The sequence below is a fragment of the Furipterus horrens genome, unplaced genomic scaffold (genome assembly GCF_987537825.1).
Source record: "Furipterus horrens unplaced genomic scaffold, mFurHor1.1.pri manual_scaffold_17, whole genome shotgun sequence".
Classification (NCBI taxonomy): domain Eukaryota; kingdom Metazoa; phylum Chordata; class Mammalia; order Chiroptera; family Furipteridae; genus Furipterus; species Furipterus horrens.
Window position 1 is genome coordinate 24730415 of NW_028327187.1, and position 14526 is coordinate 24744940.

At 37.1% G+C, this 14526-nt stretch overlaps 1 protein-coding gene and 1 pseudogene across 1 annotated transcript in view; one reads left to right on the forward strand and one right to left on the reverse strand.

Moving 5' to 3' along the window:
* Positions 1–14526, forward strand: part of HS6ST2 (heparan sulfate 6-O-sulfotransferase 2) — a 353000-nt gene that overhangs the window by 31459 nt on the left and 307015 nt on the right. The gene's annotated exons all lie outside the window — the stretch shown is intronic.
* On the reverse strand, positions 13246–13713 carry LOC149990705 (biogenesis of lysosome-related organelles complex 1 subunit 2 pseudogene; annotated as a pseudogene).

Here is a 14526-nt window from a genome sequence, read left to right on the forward strand (position 1 = left end):
GTGCCAAACTGTTTTCTAGAATGGCTATATATCATTTCACATTCCCACTAACAATATATGAATGATCCAGTTTCTCCTCATCTTTGCTAGCATTTGGTGTTCTCACTTTTAAAAAATGTTAGCCACTCTGATAAGTGTGTAGTAATGTCTCTTTGTGGTTTTAAATTGCTTTTCTCTGGTGGTTAAAGATGTTCAACATTCTTTCACATGCATGTAAAGCATCCGTATTTCCTCTTTGCTGGAATATCTGTTCATGCCATTTGCCCATTTTCTGATGGGATTCTTTGTTTATTCAACGGTTGAGGTTTGAGTGTTACTTACATATGCATCCATCTATTGTCAGATATATTGTTTGCAATATTTTCTCTCAGTTCAATGCCTGTCTTTTTCATCTTATTCACATGGTATTTGATGTAGCAAAATTTCTAATTTTGATGAGGCCCAATCAATCAATTTTTCTCTTTAAGGAACATGATATGATGTCAAAGTCAGAATTCTTTGTCTAGTCTAGACCTTGGATATTTTCCCCTATTTTTTTCTAAAATTTTTATATTTTTAACTTTAGCATTGAAGTCTATGCTTCATTTTAGGATACATTTCACACACCATCATATTTACCCTTGGAAAGTGTACAGTACAGTGGCTTTTAATACATTCACAAAATTGTACAATGATTGCCGTTATCAAATTCCAAAACATTTCATCACTCAAAAAAAACCAAACCCTCTTACCCATTACTAATCACTGTCCTTTCTTCCCTTTACCCAGCCATCTTATAGTTACTTTACTGTGTTTTTTAAAAAGATTTTTATTATTTATTTTTAGAGAGAAGGGAAGGAAGTGAGAATGAGAGAGAGAAAGAGACATATCCATGTGCGAGGGATACATTGATTGGTTGCCTCTCGCACTCCCCCAACTGTGGACCTGGCTGGCAATCCAGGCATGTGCCCCGACTAGGAATCAAATAGGCAACCTTTTGGTTCATAGGCCAGCATTCAATCCACTGAGCCACACCAGCCAAGGCCTTATAATTGTTTTGATTTGCATTTTCCTGAAGGGTAATAATGTTGAGCATCTTTTCATCTGCTTATTGTCCCTTTGAATGTCTTTGGAGAAATGTCTATTCAGATCCTGTGCCACATTTAATTTTGTTATTTTTTTCTTTTTTGTATCTAGTTAATTGTTCTTTATACATTCTAGACACAAGTCCCTTATCATATTTATGCTTTGCAAATATTTTCCCCTGTTTAATCATTTATGTCTTCATTTTCTTTATGATGTTCATTGAAGCACAAAAGTTTTAAGTTTTCATGAAATCCAACTTAACTGTTTTTTCTTTTGTCTCTCATGAAGATTTTGTCTAACCTAAGATCACAAAGATTTACTCCTATGTTACTTCTGAGTTTTATAGTTTGATCCTTTACATTAAGGTTCATAATCTATATTTTGAGTTATTTTTGTACATATTGTAATAAGGGGGTCCAACTTTATTCTCTTCTATGTGTGTATCAGTTGTTCCAGAATCGTTTGTGGAAAATACTTTTTTTTTTTTTTTTAATTGAATTGCCTTGGTACCGTTTTTGAAAATGAATTGACCATAAATGTATGGGTTTATTTCTGGGTGCTTAATTCTATTTAACTCATGTATATAGCTACCTTTCTGAAAGTGCCATATAGTGTTTAACTACTGTTGCTTTGTAGTTAGTTTTGAAATCAGGAAGTGTGAATTCTTCAGTTTTTTCATGAAATAAGCCGTTTGGGCCTGGAATTTTTCTTATTGTAAGTTTTTTAAAAAGTATTTATTCAATGATTAATAGTTTGATTAAGATTTTCTTTTTCTTTTGGGATTAATTTCAGTATTTTGTGTTTTTCTAGCAATTTGTTTATTTTGTCTAAATTATCCAGTTTTCTGGCATACAGTTGTTTATAATACTGCCTTATAATCCTTTTTATTTTTAAAGAATGATATTAATGTCCCCTCTTTTATTCTTGGGTTTAGTAATTGAGTCTTTTCTTATATTTTATTGGTCAATTTAGGTTCAGGTTTCTCAATTTTGTTGATATTTTCAAAGAGCCAACTTTTAGTTTCACTGATTTTCTCCATTGTTTTAAACTCTCAATGCCCGTAGTAATCTATAATTTATTTTCTTCTTACTTTAGGTTTAGTGTATGCTTTCATTTCAAGTGGTTTGAGGTTGAAAGTTAAGCTATTAAAATGAGATCTTTCTTTTTTTAGTGTATGCATTTATAGCTTTGAAATTTCCTCTGCATTACCTGCATCTTATAAGTTTTATTATGTTTTGTTTCATTTAAAATTATCTCAAAGACTTTCTGGAGATTTTTCTTGTGCTTTCTTCTTTGAACCATTGGTTAATGAAGAGTGCATTTTAAATGTCCACATATATGTAAGTTTCCCACACTTCCTTCTTTAAATGATTTATAATTTTATTCCATTATGGTTAGAGAACATACAATATATGATTCGGTCCTGTTAAGTATATTGAGAAGTACATTATGGCCTAACATATGGTCTGTCTTGGAGAATGTTCTTTGTGCATTTAAGAAGACTGTATTCTGCTATTGGTGGTGGAGTTTCTATTGATATCTCTTAAGTCATGTTGGTTTATCATACTGTTTAAGACTTCTATTTCCTTGTTGATCTTTTTCTAGTTGCTCTATCCCTTATTGAAATTGGGGTATTGATGTCTCAAACTATTATTGTTGAATTTTCTATTTCTCCCTTTAATTCTCTCTGTTTTGTTTCATGTGTTTTTAAGTTTTATTATTAGTTGCATGTATATTTATAATTGTTATGTTTTCCTCATACTGTTTCCTTTGTTATTTAAAAAATCCTCTTTATAGTAACATTATTAGTCTATATTCTCTAATGAGTATAAGAATTCCATATTTCTTACGGTCCTTGTTTCCATGATCTTTTTTCTCCTCCATTTATGTTCATATTATTTTTATCTTTACTTTAATGTGTTCCCCATGCCAAATATAGTTGGATTTTGCTTTTTAAAAAATTCACCTGTCTACGCTTTTTGATTGGATTTTTTTGCCCATTCATATTAATGACCACTTGATCCAAGTCTGCAACACAACCTATTTTGACTAAGTTTGACTTTTTCCCATTAACTAACTTATTCAATATATACCAAGAGCCTAATATGTGTCAGGCACTGTCAGGTCCTTGTAGTGCCATAGACAGTGACGCTGGAGAGTTCTCAAACTAGTGAGAGGAGACAAATAAGCAAATAAGGCTTGTACTTAGAGGCTGGGATGAAATCTGTGATCTCAGAATTAGACAGAAGCCAGGACATAAAGAATTTTGTAGGACATGAAACATTTTTGGACTTTATCTTGAGAGCAGTGAGAAAGCATTAGAACATTTTAAGCAGCAAAGTAATGCAATTTGATTTTTTGTTTTAACTAAATTACTTTGACTACCGTGTGTAGAAGGGGCTGGAGAGGAGTAAGAACACAGTAAAGAGCCCAGTTAGAAGGCTTGGAATAGTGCAGGGAAGTGGGGTAGTACTTTGGCTTGGGAGAATGGTTTTGGTATGCACAAAGGTGAATGGATTCAGGAGGTATTTAGAAGGATAAATAGAAAAGATGTGGTGTCTATTGTTTGGATTGTGGAGAAGAGAGTGATAGAGCAAGCAATTTCTTCCAAGGTTTTTGGATTGGGAGGAATGGAGGAGGAGCTGTGGTAGGCAGGAGAGGTGGGGGCTGAAGCTAATTTTATACACATGGAATTTTGGGAGACAGTGGAGTTACCATGTTGGGATGCCCAATGGCAGTGAATATGTGAGTTGAGAGCTCAGAACTGCAGATAAAGTCTTAGTCATGTGATGCATATCTCATTTAAAATAATTTTTAAATATGAAGAAGATTAAATTGCAGTACATAGACAAGTTGTTCTTGCTAATTGCTGTGGGTAAAATCAGAAAAAAAATTAGACCTAGGTGATAATCAAAAGAATGGGAAGAGATTGTTCCTGACCAAACAGGATGCTAAACCCGGGAATAGACTGACCAGATGAAGCCATGCAGAATGTGTGAAGGCCTTTACTTGCCTCAGTCCAACAGCAGGGCACTAAGTGAGGAATATCTGAGGCACCTCTCATGCATGGGATTTCTATGCCCGTTCTTGTCCATTGCATGTGTCATACCCAAGAGCATTGCGGAATAGAGGCACATTTTGCTGTGAGGTGTGTACACTGAAAAGTCAATATCTGTATTTATTTGTTCTTCCTTTTGTTTATACTGCTCTCCAAAAGCTTAAATTTCTTTATATCACAATTGTTCTTTGGAGAAGTGAGAATGACAATTTTAGGGTAAAAAATTAATATTTAGGGCATTACTTATAATTGGTTAGACTGATAATGGAGGTATTCTTAGGAATCTAAAATAAGCTATTTCATTTTTTTTAAAAATCAGTTTTCTTGAGGTATAACTGATAACAAGAAACTGCACATATTTAATATATAAAATTTGAAGAGTTTGGACATAGGCATACATTCATAAAGTCATCACCACAATCAAGGTACTAATATTTGCCATTTACAAAAGACTTCTTGTGTCCTCCAGCATGTGTGTGTGCATGCACATGTGTGGTAAAGACATTTAATATAAGCTCAGCTATGTCATCTTTACTGTAGGATTTGGAGTCACACAGACCTGGGTTTAAGTGATGTGGCTCTTTCACTTACTACTTGTGAGACTTTGGGCAAATCACTTCACTTCACTCTGATCCTTGATTTCCTCATTTTAAAAATTAGTAAAAACCACATGAGATTTCTCTGAGACACAAATACTATAAGATAATTGAAACCACAGGCAAAGAAACGTGGATCAGACTGAATGTGATCAGAGGGGAGAGAGGTGGGGGGAAAGGGTAGAAAGAAGGGGAAGGGTCTACTCAAGGAACATGTATGAATGACCCTTGGACATGGACAACATGGTGGTGATTGACTGTGGGAGTGGGGGGTGGGATGGGCATAAGAGGGAAAAAGGGGAAAATTGAGACAACTTAAATAGAATAACAATAAAGATGATTAAAAAGAAAGGGCTTTATAATATATAAATTGCTTTAAAAATATTATTTAATCATGATTTAGATTTCTGATTTCATTGTAAGATGTCAAAATGTTATTTTTAAAAACTGTGAGAGTGTTAATACCAGAATGTGTTGCTTTATTTAAAATTACTTTTTTAATCCATTTACCGTAATAACAAAGAATATCAATAACTGGTCATTGGTATCTATGTATATATGCTCCAAATCTCAGTCTAACCAGGGACTGATTCTATCCATTTTATTCCAGTCTTATAGGAACACATTTCAGGGTATTTTCTTGATGACTAATCTACTGTTCCAAATATGCTTATGTAAAAGCTAAAATGTATTAACTTCCATGACTTTGAAGCTATTGTTGCTCTTCCCTTTAGTGTGAAAATTTTTATTGGTTCTAAAACACTTGTATAATCTTATTTTTTGCATAAATTTTCCAAAGCTTGGAATTATTAATTTTTCAATGTGTCCCATAAAGATGCCTGGCTTCCAATATGAGCTGGATATATTGGGAAGAGATGAAGTTTAGCTAATGTGCCATGTATGAAGGATTTAAAGATATTTTAGCTTACCTCTGATGATGTTGGACAACTGAAGAACAAGACTACCCAGCGGTGACTTTTAATTAGAGAATAAGTATTGTAAGGAGTCATGTCATCTTTGAAAGATAGTCAATCTACTGTTTGATGCTAGAGGGGAAAATTACATTTTTGCAGAAATCTAGGCACTTCAAAAGTTTTATGGAGCTCTATGGACATTTCCTGATACCTAGAGATTTTTTTTTTTATTGCATACATGAGTAAACTATTTATAAATGCTGTTACATAGGAGGAGGGCCTGTAGTGGGTGGCACTGTTCCTTGGAATAGAGGTTCCCAGGTTCCATTCTCAGGCCAGCACAATGACTCTGGACAAAGCCCCTAAGTGTTCTCTCCTCCAGTTTCCTTAATGGTGAAGCAAAAATGAATACTTTCTGTTACTGACCTGGACTGATAATTAGATCAAGCCTTAAAACCTCTTTGAGTTCTATTGAGAAATATGTTGTTCTCAAGTAACAGTGTGTTATTTTATAAGTATAAATATATTGTCAAAATTAATTATTGGGGTAGAAAAACACATGGCAAAATGACAAGTAAACAGAGATGGAAAACATGACATTAAAAAAAGCAAAGAAGAAAGTGTTGCTCTGCCAGCAGAAGGGATCCACTGAAATGCTGGTCAGATTTAGATAAGAACCATGGCCTAGTGGCTTAAATGGCTTTTGCTCAACTGTTGGTAATTAATTGGAAGGGGTGGGGTGAATGGATGCAGCCATTTATAAATGGAAAAAGCCTTTTTGGTTGAGCCAAGGTGATACTCTACATATCCACCTACCAAGTTTTTGAAGGTGTTTGGTTGTTAAAATGCCATTGTTGTTTTATGTCTACATTTTTCTGGCTTTGCTCCTTTCAAAGATTAGACCTGTCAGGAAGCAGATAGGAATGATGGCTCATCAGCACCTAATGAGCCAAATTATTTACTCTATATAGTATTCTCCTGTGCCCTACCTCCAACTTAAACAATTGGAAAGAAAGAAACCCCGGGGTCCTAAGTCATTGACATGTCTGGCTGAAGGGTTATGTGTGCTTCTCATTGGCTGAGCAACTTCAAAGAGAGGTCTTTCCTGTTCAACTTGAGCCTGGTCAGCTAGCATTCTGGCTGGTTCTTGACCCCAAGATGAACATGGGAAAATGAGCAGTGTTTTGGATAATGTACCAACCAAACTTGTAGCCTGTGAACACCTCAAACATGGCACTCACTATAGTACAAGCCCCAACCTCCGTTTTTTTTTTTTTTTTTTTTTTTTTTTTTTTTAACCAGATGCGAGCTCTCTAAGGCCAGGGACTGTCTTGTCTTTCTTTCCAGAGCTTTTGTTCATTGTAGTCAATTAGCATTTGTTGAATAAGTAAAACAATTTTCCAGGATCATAACTTCAACCTTCGAAAAGCAAAATCCGATTTTGTCTCTTTTTTCCTTTTATTGAATTTATTGGGGTGACAGTGGTTAAAAAAATTAAACAGATTTCAGGTGCACAATTCCACAACACATCATTCATTTGTACACTGTACTGTATCTTCACCACACAAAATTAGGTTTCCTTCCATCCAATTTTGTCTTTCAATGCATGTCACCATAGCCAGCTTTCCAAGGAGCCTGACTGTTCTCTAAACCAGCAATTCTCAAACTTTACTGTGCATAGGAGTCACATGGGGCTCCTGTTAAAATGCAAATTTGGATTTAGTAAGTTGAGAGGGGGCTAAGATTCTGCATTTTTTAACAAGCTCCCAGATGATGCTGATATGATTTGTCTGGACACTTCACTTCAAGTATCAAGGATCTATAACCAGGTCTCTGCCTCATCTCCTAAATTTAATTAATCATCAGGTCTCGTTGCAGGAATTATTGCAATCGCTTTCATCTACTCTTTCTGCCTCTTTTCCCTCAACTTAATTACATATTCTGTAGCCAAGGTGACATTTCTCAAATACATTTCTGATTATGATCAGCCTTGTAGCCTTCTGTGTAGGATAAAGAAACAACTCTCTGTTGCTAGATTGTCTTTATATTAGGTAGGAGCAGAGGCAGCGACAAGACAATGTGAGACTTTAGGACCCAAAGGCTTAGGGAGTGGTGGACACCAAGTCTTAGGGTCCAACTCATGCAAACAGGGCTGCTTGCAGAAAATGTCTATTCCTTCCTTCCTTCCTTCCTTCCTTCCTTCCTTCCTTCCTTCCTTCCTTCCTTCCTTCCTTCCTTCCTTCCTTCCTCCCATCCTCCTATTCACTTAGCCATCCAATCATCCATTTAGCCAGCCAGTCAGTTATCTAGCTAGCCTGTTGGCTATCCTTCCACCCAATTCATCCATTTGTCCATCAGTTTGTCCATCCAGTCATTTAGCCAGCTGACCATATATGCAGCATGCTAGGACTTTTGGCTTTTGAACCAAATAAATTTTTTCATGTAATTTATAATAAAACACCAATAACTTGATATCCATCATTTCAGATTCTTTGGCAGATGAGACACCTCCATGTTTTGTAGTAAAACTATTTGCTCTTCTAGACCCAGTCAATCCAAAATCCTTTTCTTGCATTTTTTTTTCATTTGAATTAGAGACTTTTAGTGTACATACACTGAATAACAATTTGTTACAAATCTCATACCTAAAAGATGTTTTGCCATTTCCTTTTTCTTTCAGACTTCTCTTGTGTTTGCAGTCAGGGTTTGGTAGAAGGTTGGTGTGTACACATTTGCATTGCGGTGTGAGCCTTTCTGATACCACACTTGTGATATAGTAGGTTCTGCCACAGTGCAGTGTGGCTGCTGCTATACAGCAGAATGTCACATTTCCAGGATTAGACTTTTGTTTTGGCCTTAACAAAGAAGCCCACTTGTCCTTGCTAAGACTGGGAGAAGAGAAAGGTATTATTATTTTTTTTTTGGTGGGTGAATTGGTGGGAGTAATCTATCTTGGGAATTCTTAGCTCCCTGCCACTTTCTAGTCTTCAGTCAACACCCCTTTTACCTTCTGGCTCCTACCTGTGGAGTGTGGTCACATTCAGGGAGAATACTGAGATCTGTTGATGTTTGGTAGAGTTTGTTTTCTTCCCCATTTAATTTAACAACTCATTGCAGGGCTTGTTCTTTGTTATCTTTCCAGGGTTTTCCATATGCTGGCTAATGCTTACAGCTGGCTTTCTCTAGAGAGAAGTGCTTGGATGATCAATCAAATATGATCTTAAAGGGTAAATCAGGTTTTCAAATGTGTTCAGGCAGCTTCTATTCAGTTAAGTGAGAAGAAATGCTTCCAAGGACAGAAATCTGCCCAGTGAAATGCCTCCCAAATGGCAGCAGAGCAATTAAGCTTCAGATGGATGTTTTGCAGCCTGAGCATCCGGTTCTGCTTAGATTTCAAATGACCATTTAAAACTCTAGAGTGAGGAGGGAAATGAAGTGCATTTGACTTGAAAGAATTTGCTAATGGAAGATCAAAGTTGTATAAAAACAGTACCTTCACATGCATTATTGGGGGGTTGTGAGGGGAGGGTGGAAAATGGAAGCTTCACAAAATACCCTTTTGCAATAATTTTACTTTTTTCCAGGGTTTTCAGTTCCTACAAAGCTGAATAAATAACTAACATGAAACCTACATAATATTTCAGGAAAATATTATGTTACTTAGGGTTTTACAACTCAGTGCTGCTGTTCTCTGTGTCTTAGAAGTCCTAAAATGAAATATTTTTATCATGGAAATCAACTCATACAGAGCAGACAGTTTATATGACGGTAGTGTAGAAACTTTGAAAGCCACATCTCATCTTCTATCCTCTGTTATGACATTAAACTATGGCTATGTTTATAGGATGAAGTGAATATTCTAGGCACTTGTATTAAGAGATTAGCCTGTCTTTACATAGTGACCTTTGGTCATCTCCTTCAGGGGGCTGTTAACCGTGGGGAATTGGTCAGAGGAGCCCCTCCCCCTATCTTAGATTCACTATCATTGCCAAACCAGGAAAAGCAAGTTATTTCCATGATCCCTTAAAGGAAACATAATGAGGAAGATAATTTTGTAAAATATCACTCAACACAGTACCCCTTCAAATATGAGTTGTCCTTTATTATGTTCTTTTCTAGACAGTTCTTGATGTTGTTCCCCTCTGCTAGCATGAAAATTAAGGACTGCCTGCATAAAGAAGCACCATAAGTTTAGGGACAACAGGAAGGTGTAATCAGAAGCCTTACAAAGCTTTTTCTCACCTTCATTAGGTCAGTTGTTCTGAGGCACTCTGTCATTTGCATCCAGAAGTGGGACCTTTTAAGCTGGTAGTGACTGGCTAGCTGTTAGCTGCAGGTGGGGCTTTTTTAAAAAAAGAGTAAATAGAGCAACTAGCAGGGCTTCACAGAAGACCACACAGTAAGAGAGACTATGTCTTACCTGACCACATTCCAAGGAAGGGGTTTCCATTAAAATGCATTTCTGAAGGCTTTCTTCTGGGAAAGGGGTGGCAGAAAATTCGTCATATCTTGAAAATGATGGTTGTTTGTGACCTGTTTTAAAAATCACCAGCTCTCAGCACCAAGTGATCTACCTGGCTGTTTATCCACCTATGGCTGTCAGACAAACTTGGTCCTTATGACAATTCTGCCTCTTAGGGTCCCTGCCACCATTATGTCTTGGCTGAATCTGGCTGTCAAGACTGTCTCTGTGTCTGTCATCTGGCTTCTCTAGAATGGACAGTCTGGGCAATCTTGAGCGCTCCTGATGATTTCAAAAGGGAAGATACAGACCTAAAGAATTAAGCCCTCCTCTCCTGGCAGAGAGAGTGGCATGTAAATTACTACCAAATGAAACCCCTCTGAATTGCTTTGTGACTCCATGTTTTAAGGTCTATGGGCAGGTAGGTGCCACAGAAAATGTTGTGGACTTGGATTCCTAACAAAGCAGTTTAAATCCTAGCTGTCATATGCTAGCTGGGCAGCGTTGGATAATTTCTTCACTTGTCTGGTCTTCAGTTTCCTTATTTCTAAAATGGGAAGGAGGACAGTGCCTGTCTTCCTGGGCTTGTGTTAAGGCATCAGAGGAAATCATGGACATAAGGTGCTTTTTACATAGTAAACAGCTATGCACTCCTATGCAGGCTGTTGTGCTCATAAGCAACACTGCAGTTCACTGAGCTCAAGCTTCCCCAATTATCCATGGCCAGGCAGGCCCAGGACGTCCCTAAAAGTTTTCTCACCTTACACTGAGATAAATACCATATCCAATAGGTACATGCGGTTCCATTTAACTGTAGCTCCATTTAAACAATGAAGCTCAAAATAAGATGTGCATGCCTTTGGAGAAGTCACTTTGGGAAGACATATAGCATTGCCAACCATTTAGAGGAGGCTTTAAGCTTTTGGAAAATCCCTCCTTGAGAGTTGCCTTCAGAACTTATCTTTTTAGCCACAAGGGAAATATCTTCCAAAATGGCCATTAATTGACTGTGCTTGGATCTTGTTGTCATTTCCAATAGTTACTTATGTTATTCAAACCATAGAATGTGAGATATTTGATGTCTAGTAGTTTTCAAACTATGTTCACCAGATTCTGTTTGGAGAATGGACATCAAGGTTGGTGGAACTACAAAGCATCATCTGTCTTTGATGCTAAGATGACATTAGTTGTAGCTTGCACCATCAATTTAGTATTGTCACTTTAGAAATATTACAAGAGTGTACACAATCATTATAAGACTCTTTCTTATTCTAAATGTGAACTACGGCTGAATACATTCCATCTTGTCAGCTTCAGAACTCATCAAACCTGGTACTCACTGCATTTTGATGAGAAAAAATATTTCAGCACCCGGCGCTTGCTCGCCACTCGTCACACTTGCTAGAACCTGTATGAGTCATGATGCTACCCAACTATGCTTCATCAGTCGTTGCTTGCTTGCTACTCATTGGAATGAATTAATGACAAGTACTGAGTTAACACTGTAATCATAATGTTTTCAGCTAAACTCAAATTTTACACAATTGGAAAGATGTTTCTTTGCACTGTTTTACATGTTGGGCTCATGTGACAGAAGATTTCTACTCCTACGAAATTTGAAAATTGATCTAATCCAGCCTGTTTCTTCTGTAGAAGTCCAGAGAGCAGATCATACAGTTAATTACAGGGTGATACTAGAACTTTGGCCTCTTGACTGCAAACCAAATTCTCTCTTCATCAGCTCATGGTGCCTCTTGTCCACAGCCATATTTCATGTTCAGTGAAATTTCCTTTTCCATTACTTGGTTTGCATGCAGAAATTGTAAGTTCTTCTTGTTAGAAGTTAGCAATAATACTAAAAAACACTATGGATAAATCAACTAAAATTTTGAAAAATGTTCAAGTAACCCACAGGAAGGCAGGAAAAGAAAATGGAAGAAAATTGAGAACAAATAGAAAATACAAAATAAAATGTTAGAATTTTAAACATTACTATATCAAGCACATGACATGTAAATGATTTAAGTACATCTTAGACAGAAACATGCAGAGTGGATTTTAAAATATGACTCGTATGTATGCTGTCTATGAGACATTTCACATAAGTTAACATAAGAATTTTTTAAAAGTTAGCAACAATAATGACATTTTACCAAAGCTTGTGAGGTGGGGCAAGGAGGATATCATTTTCATTATTATTGTTATTATCACTACTGTCATCTCCATTCTATGGGTGAGTAAACTGAAACTCAGGGAAGATAAGTAAATGGTTCAAGATCATGCAGACTGTGACAGAACTGAGATGACCATCCCTGGGTTTTGACTTACTCAAATCAGTGTTGTGATGCATTAAAGCAAAATGTAAATCTGAAGGTAATCTTGAGAAAATAGATATTCACTAGATGCTTGCAGGAACATCATTTCACTGCTGAATGCACCACCTTTACATGGGGGAGATTGAGTTGCCAGTATCCCAGAAACCCCAAGTCATTGGGTAATTTCACCTGCAAGTTGTTGCCATAGCCTGAGCCCCGAGGACTGCATTGTACTGAACCTAGGTGTTTACAGTTACAGAGACAACCAAGGTTCAACAATGGTCTAATGACCAATGGCAGTGCTTCCTGTACTACCAGTGAGAGCGCCAAACCAAGGAGGAGCTGAGGCTGACCCCAAAGGGCAAGTCTGACTGCAGTTCAATGGCTAATATGAGGATTAGCTGTTTCTTTCGGTAATCTGTCTCCAATTCAGGCTGGTTACAGAAGAGCCTTAAGGAGTCGTTTCACTTGGCTGCTTCTTGGTCTGCTGTGATTTTCCTTTTTTAAGTACATCTTTCTTTAAAATTTTTTTTTTGTTTTCCTTTTTTAATTGAGAATCTTGTTAGCAATACATTAGCATCAATAGAAAAACAACCATTTACACAGTAACTCAAAATCCAGCCACTTAAGAAAATAATGTAGAGAAAATAAGCCTTCTCATTTGATTCAACTAAAGAGTCCATATTTATCCTGAACTTTGAGAGACTCTGTCCTAAATGGATAACTAAGCGTTAAAGTAAAAGGTAAGAGATTATAAGTGTGAGTTTCCGAGGGATAATGCTCCAAGAGAAATTCAGGAGTAGCTACAATTCTCCAGTTTAACTACTCCAATGGTGGGATGTTTCTGGGATGGCCAGCATGGTTTCCTTTTGAAGAGTTTTGACACTTCATCAGCCTCAGATTCAGATCTTATAAAATATACTTCCACATTAAAAAAGACTTTTTTCATCGCTTCCCCAGCTTCTTGTACTTGGCTTCCAGTTTTTTTGAATATGCATCCAACTTGTAGGCTGCCTGCTCAAGAGCTGCTACCTGCTCCTCAATAACTGATTTGATCCAGATAAGGCTGTAGTTCAGCATATTTCTGGTTTAAGTTTCTACTAATGTTTATAGCAATATCTTTCATTTCAAGATACTTCAGGCTGGTTAATTTATTCATATTTTCCAGAAGCTTATGGTCTTCACTGGTGGCCGTCAGTTCCCCATTCAGGTAAGTTGCCATTTTGGAGAACATGTCCCGGCAGAGCTCGTTGATGTCAGCCTCAGCCGGCTCCTTTGCTTCCTCAGCTGTTTCCAGCGCGGCATCGTCTCTAACCGGCTCCTCTCTTTGGCTCGCCGGGACACTTTCGGCCGCCGCGACACTTTCGGCCGCCGCCGCCATACTCCCTTTTTTTAAAAAATTTAATGAGACATTTTTCTAAACTTTTAAATGGTTGATCCGTTTAAGCTGGCACAGAAATGTTTACAAATGTTAATGCCTAAAAAATTAATGGGAAAAAAGAAAAACCAAACCTGTTTGGTCCACTTTGTGAGTGGAGTGGGTTTCAGCTCTGTGTTTGGAAGTGCAAGGCCAACTCAGTAGGTCTTTTGCATGTCCATTGAGGTTCAGAAGACATATTTGGTCACACCAAGAAATAGAACCTGCTGGCCCTGGATGCTCAGAACAAGGCCAGTGTTTCTGAATTGGCTGCCTGGAATGTGGTTCTGCCACTGCTTTGTTTCCCTTTTGTGGATGAATACAAAATTTCTATCTAGAAAACTCTATGATATTAATTTCACCTAGTTTCACTTAGGTTAAGGGGGGTTTGAAAGTCAAGCACACAGTTGTAAATAAACCTACTCACCCTAAATAACATTTGGTGGTTAAGCTGAAATTTTACAGACTCTGATTTCCCTCCATTCTGAACGTAGTGAGGCTCCAGAGCCAGATGTGAGTTACATGTTTTAGTGCTTCTCAGATAAGGACCTCACTTCACCTTGCTCTGCTTGCATAGATTATCAGGGTAGTAATTGTTAGTGGATTCCATAACTCCCTGGTCAATTTAAGTATTTGTATGTGGGTTGTTAAAATGATGATATCATGCAGGAAGCACCCAGTCAGGAAAGTAAACGCTAG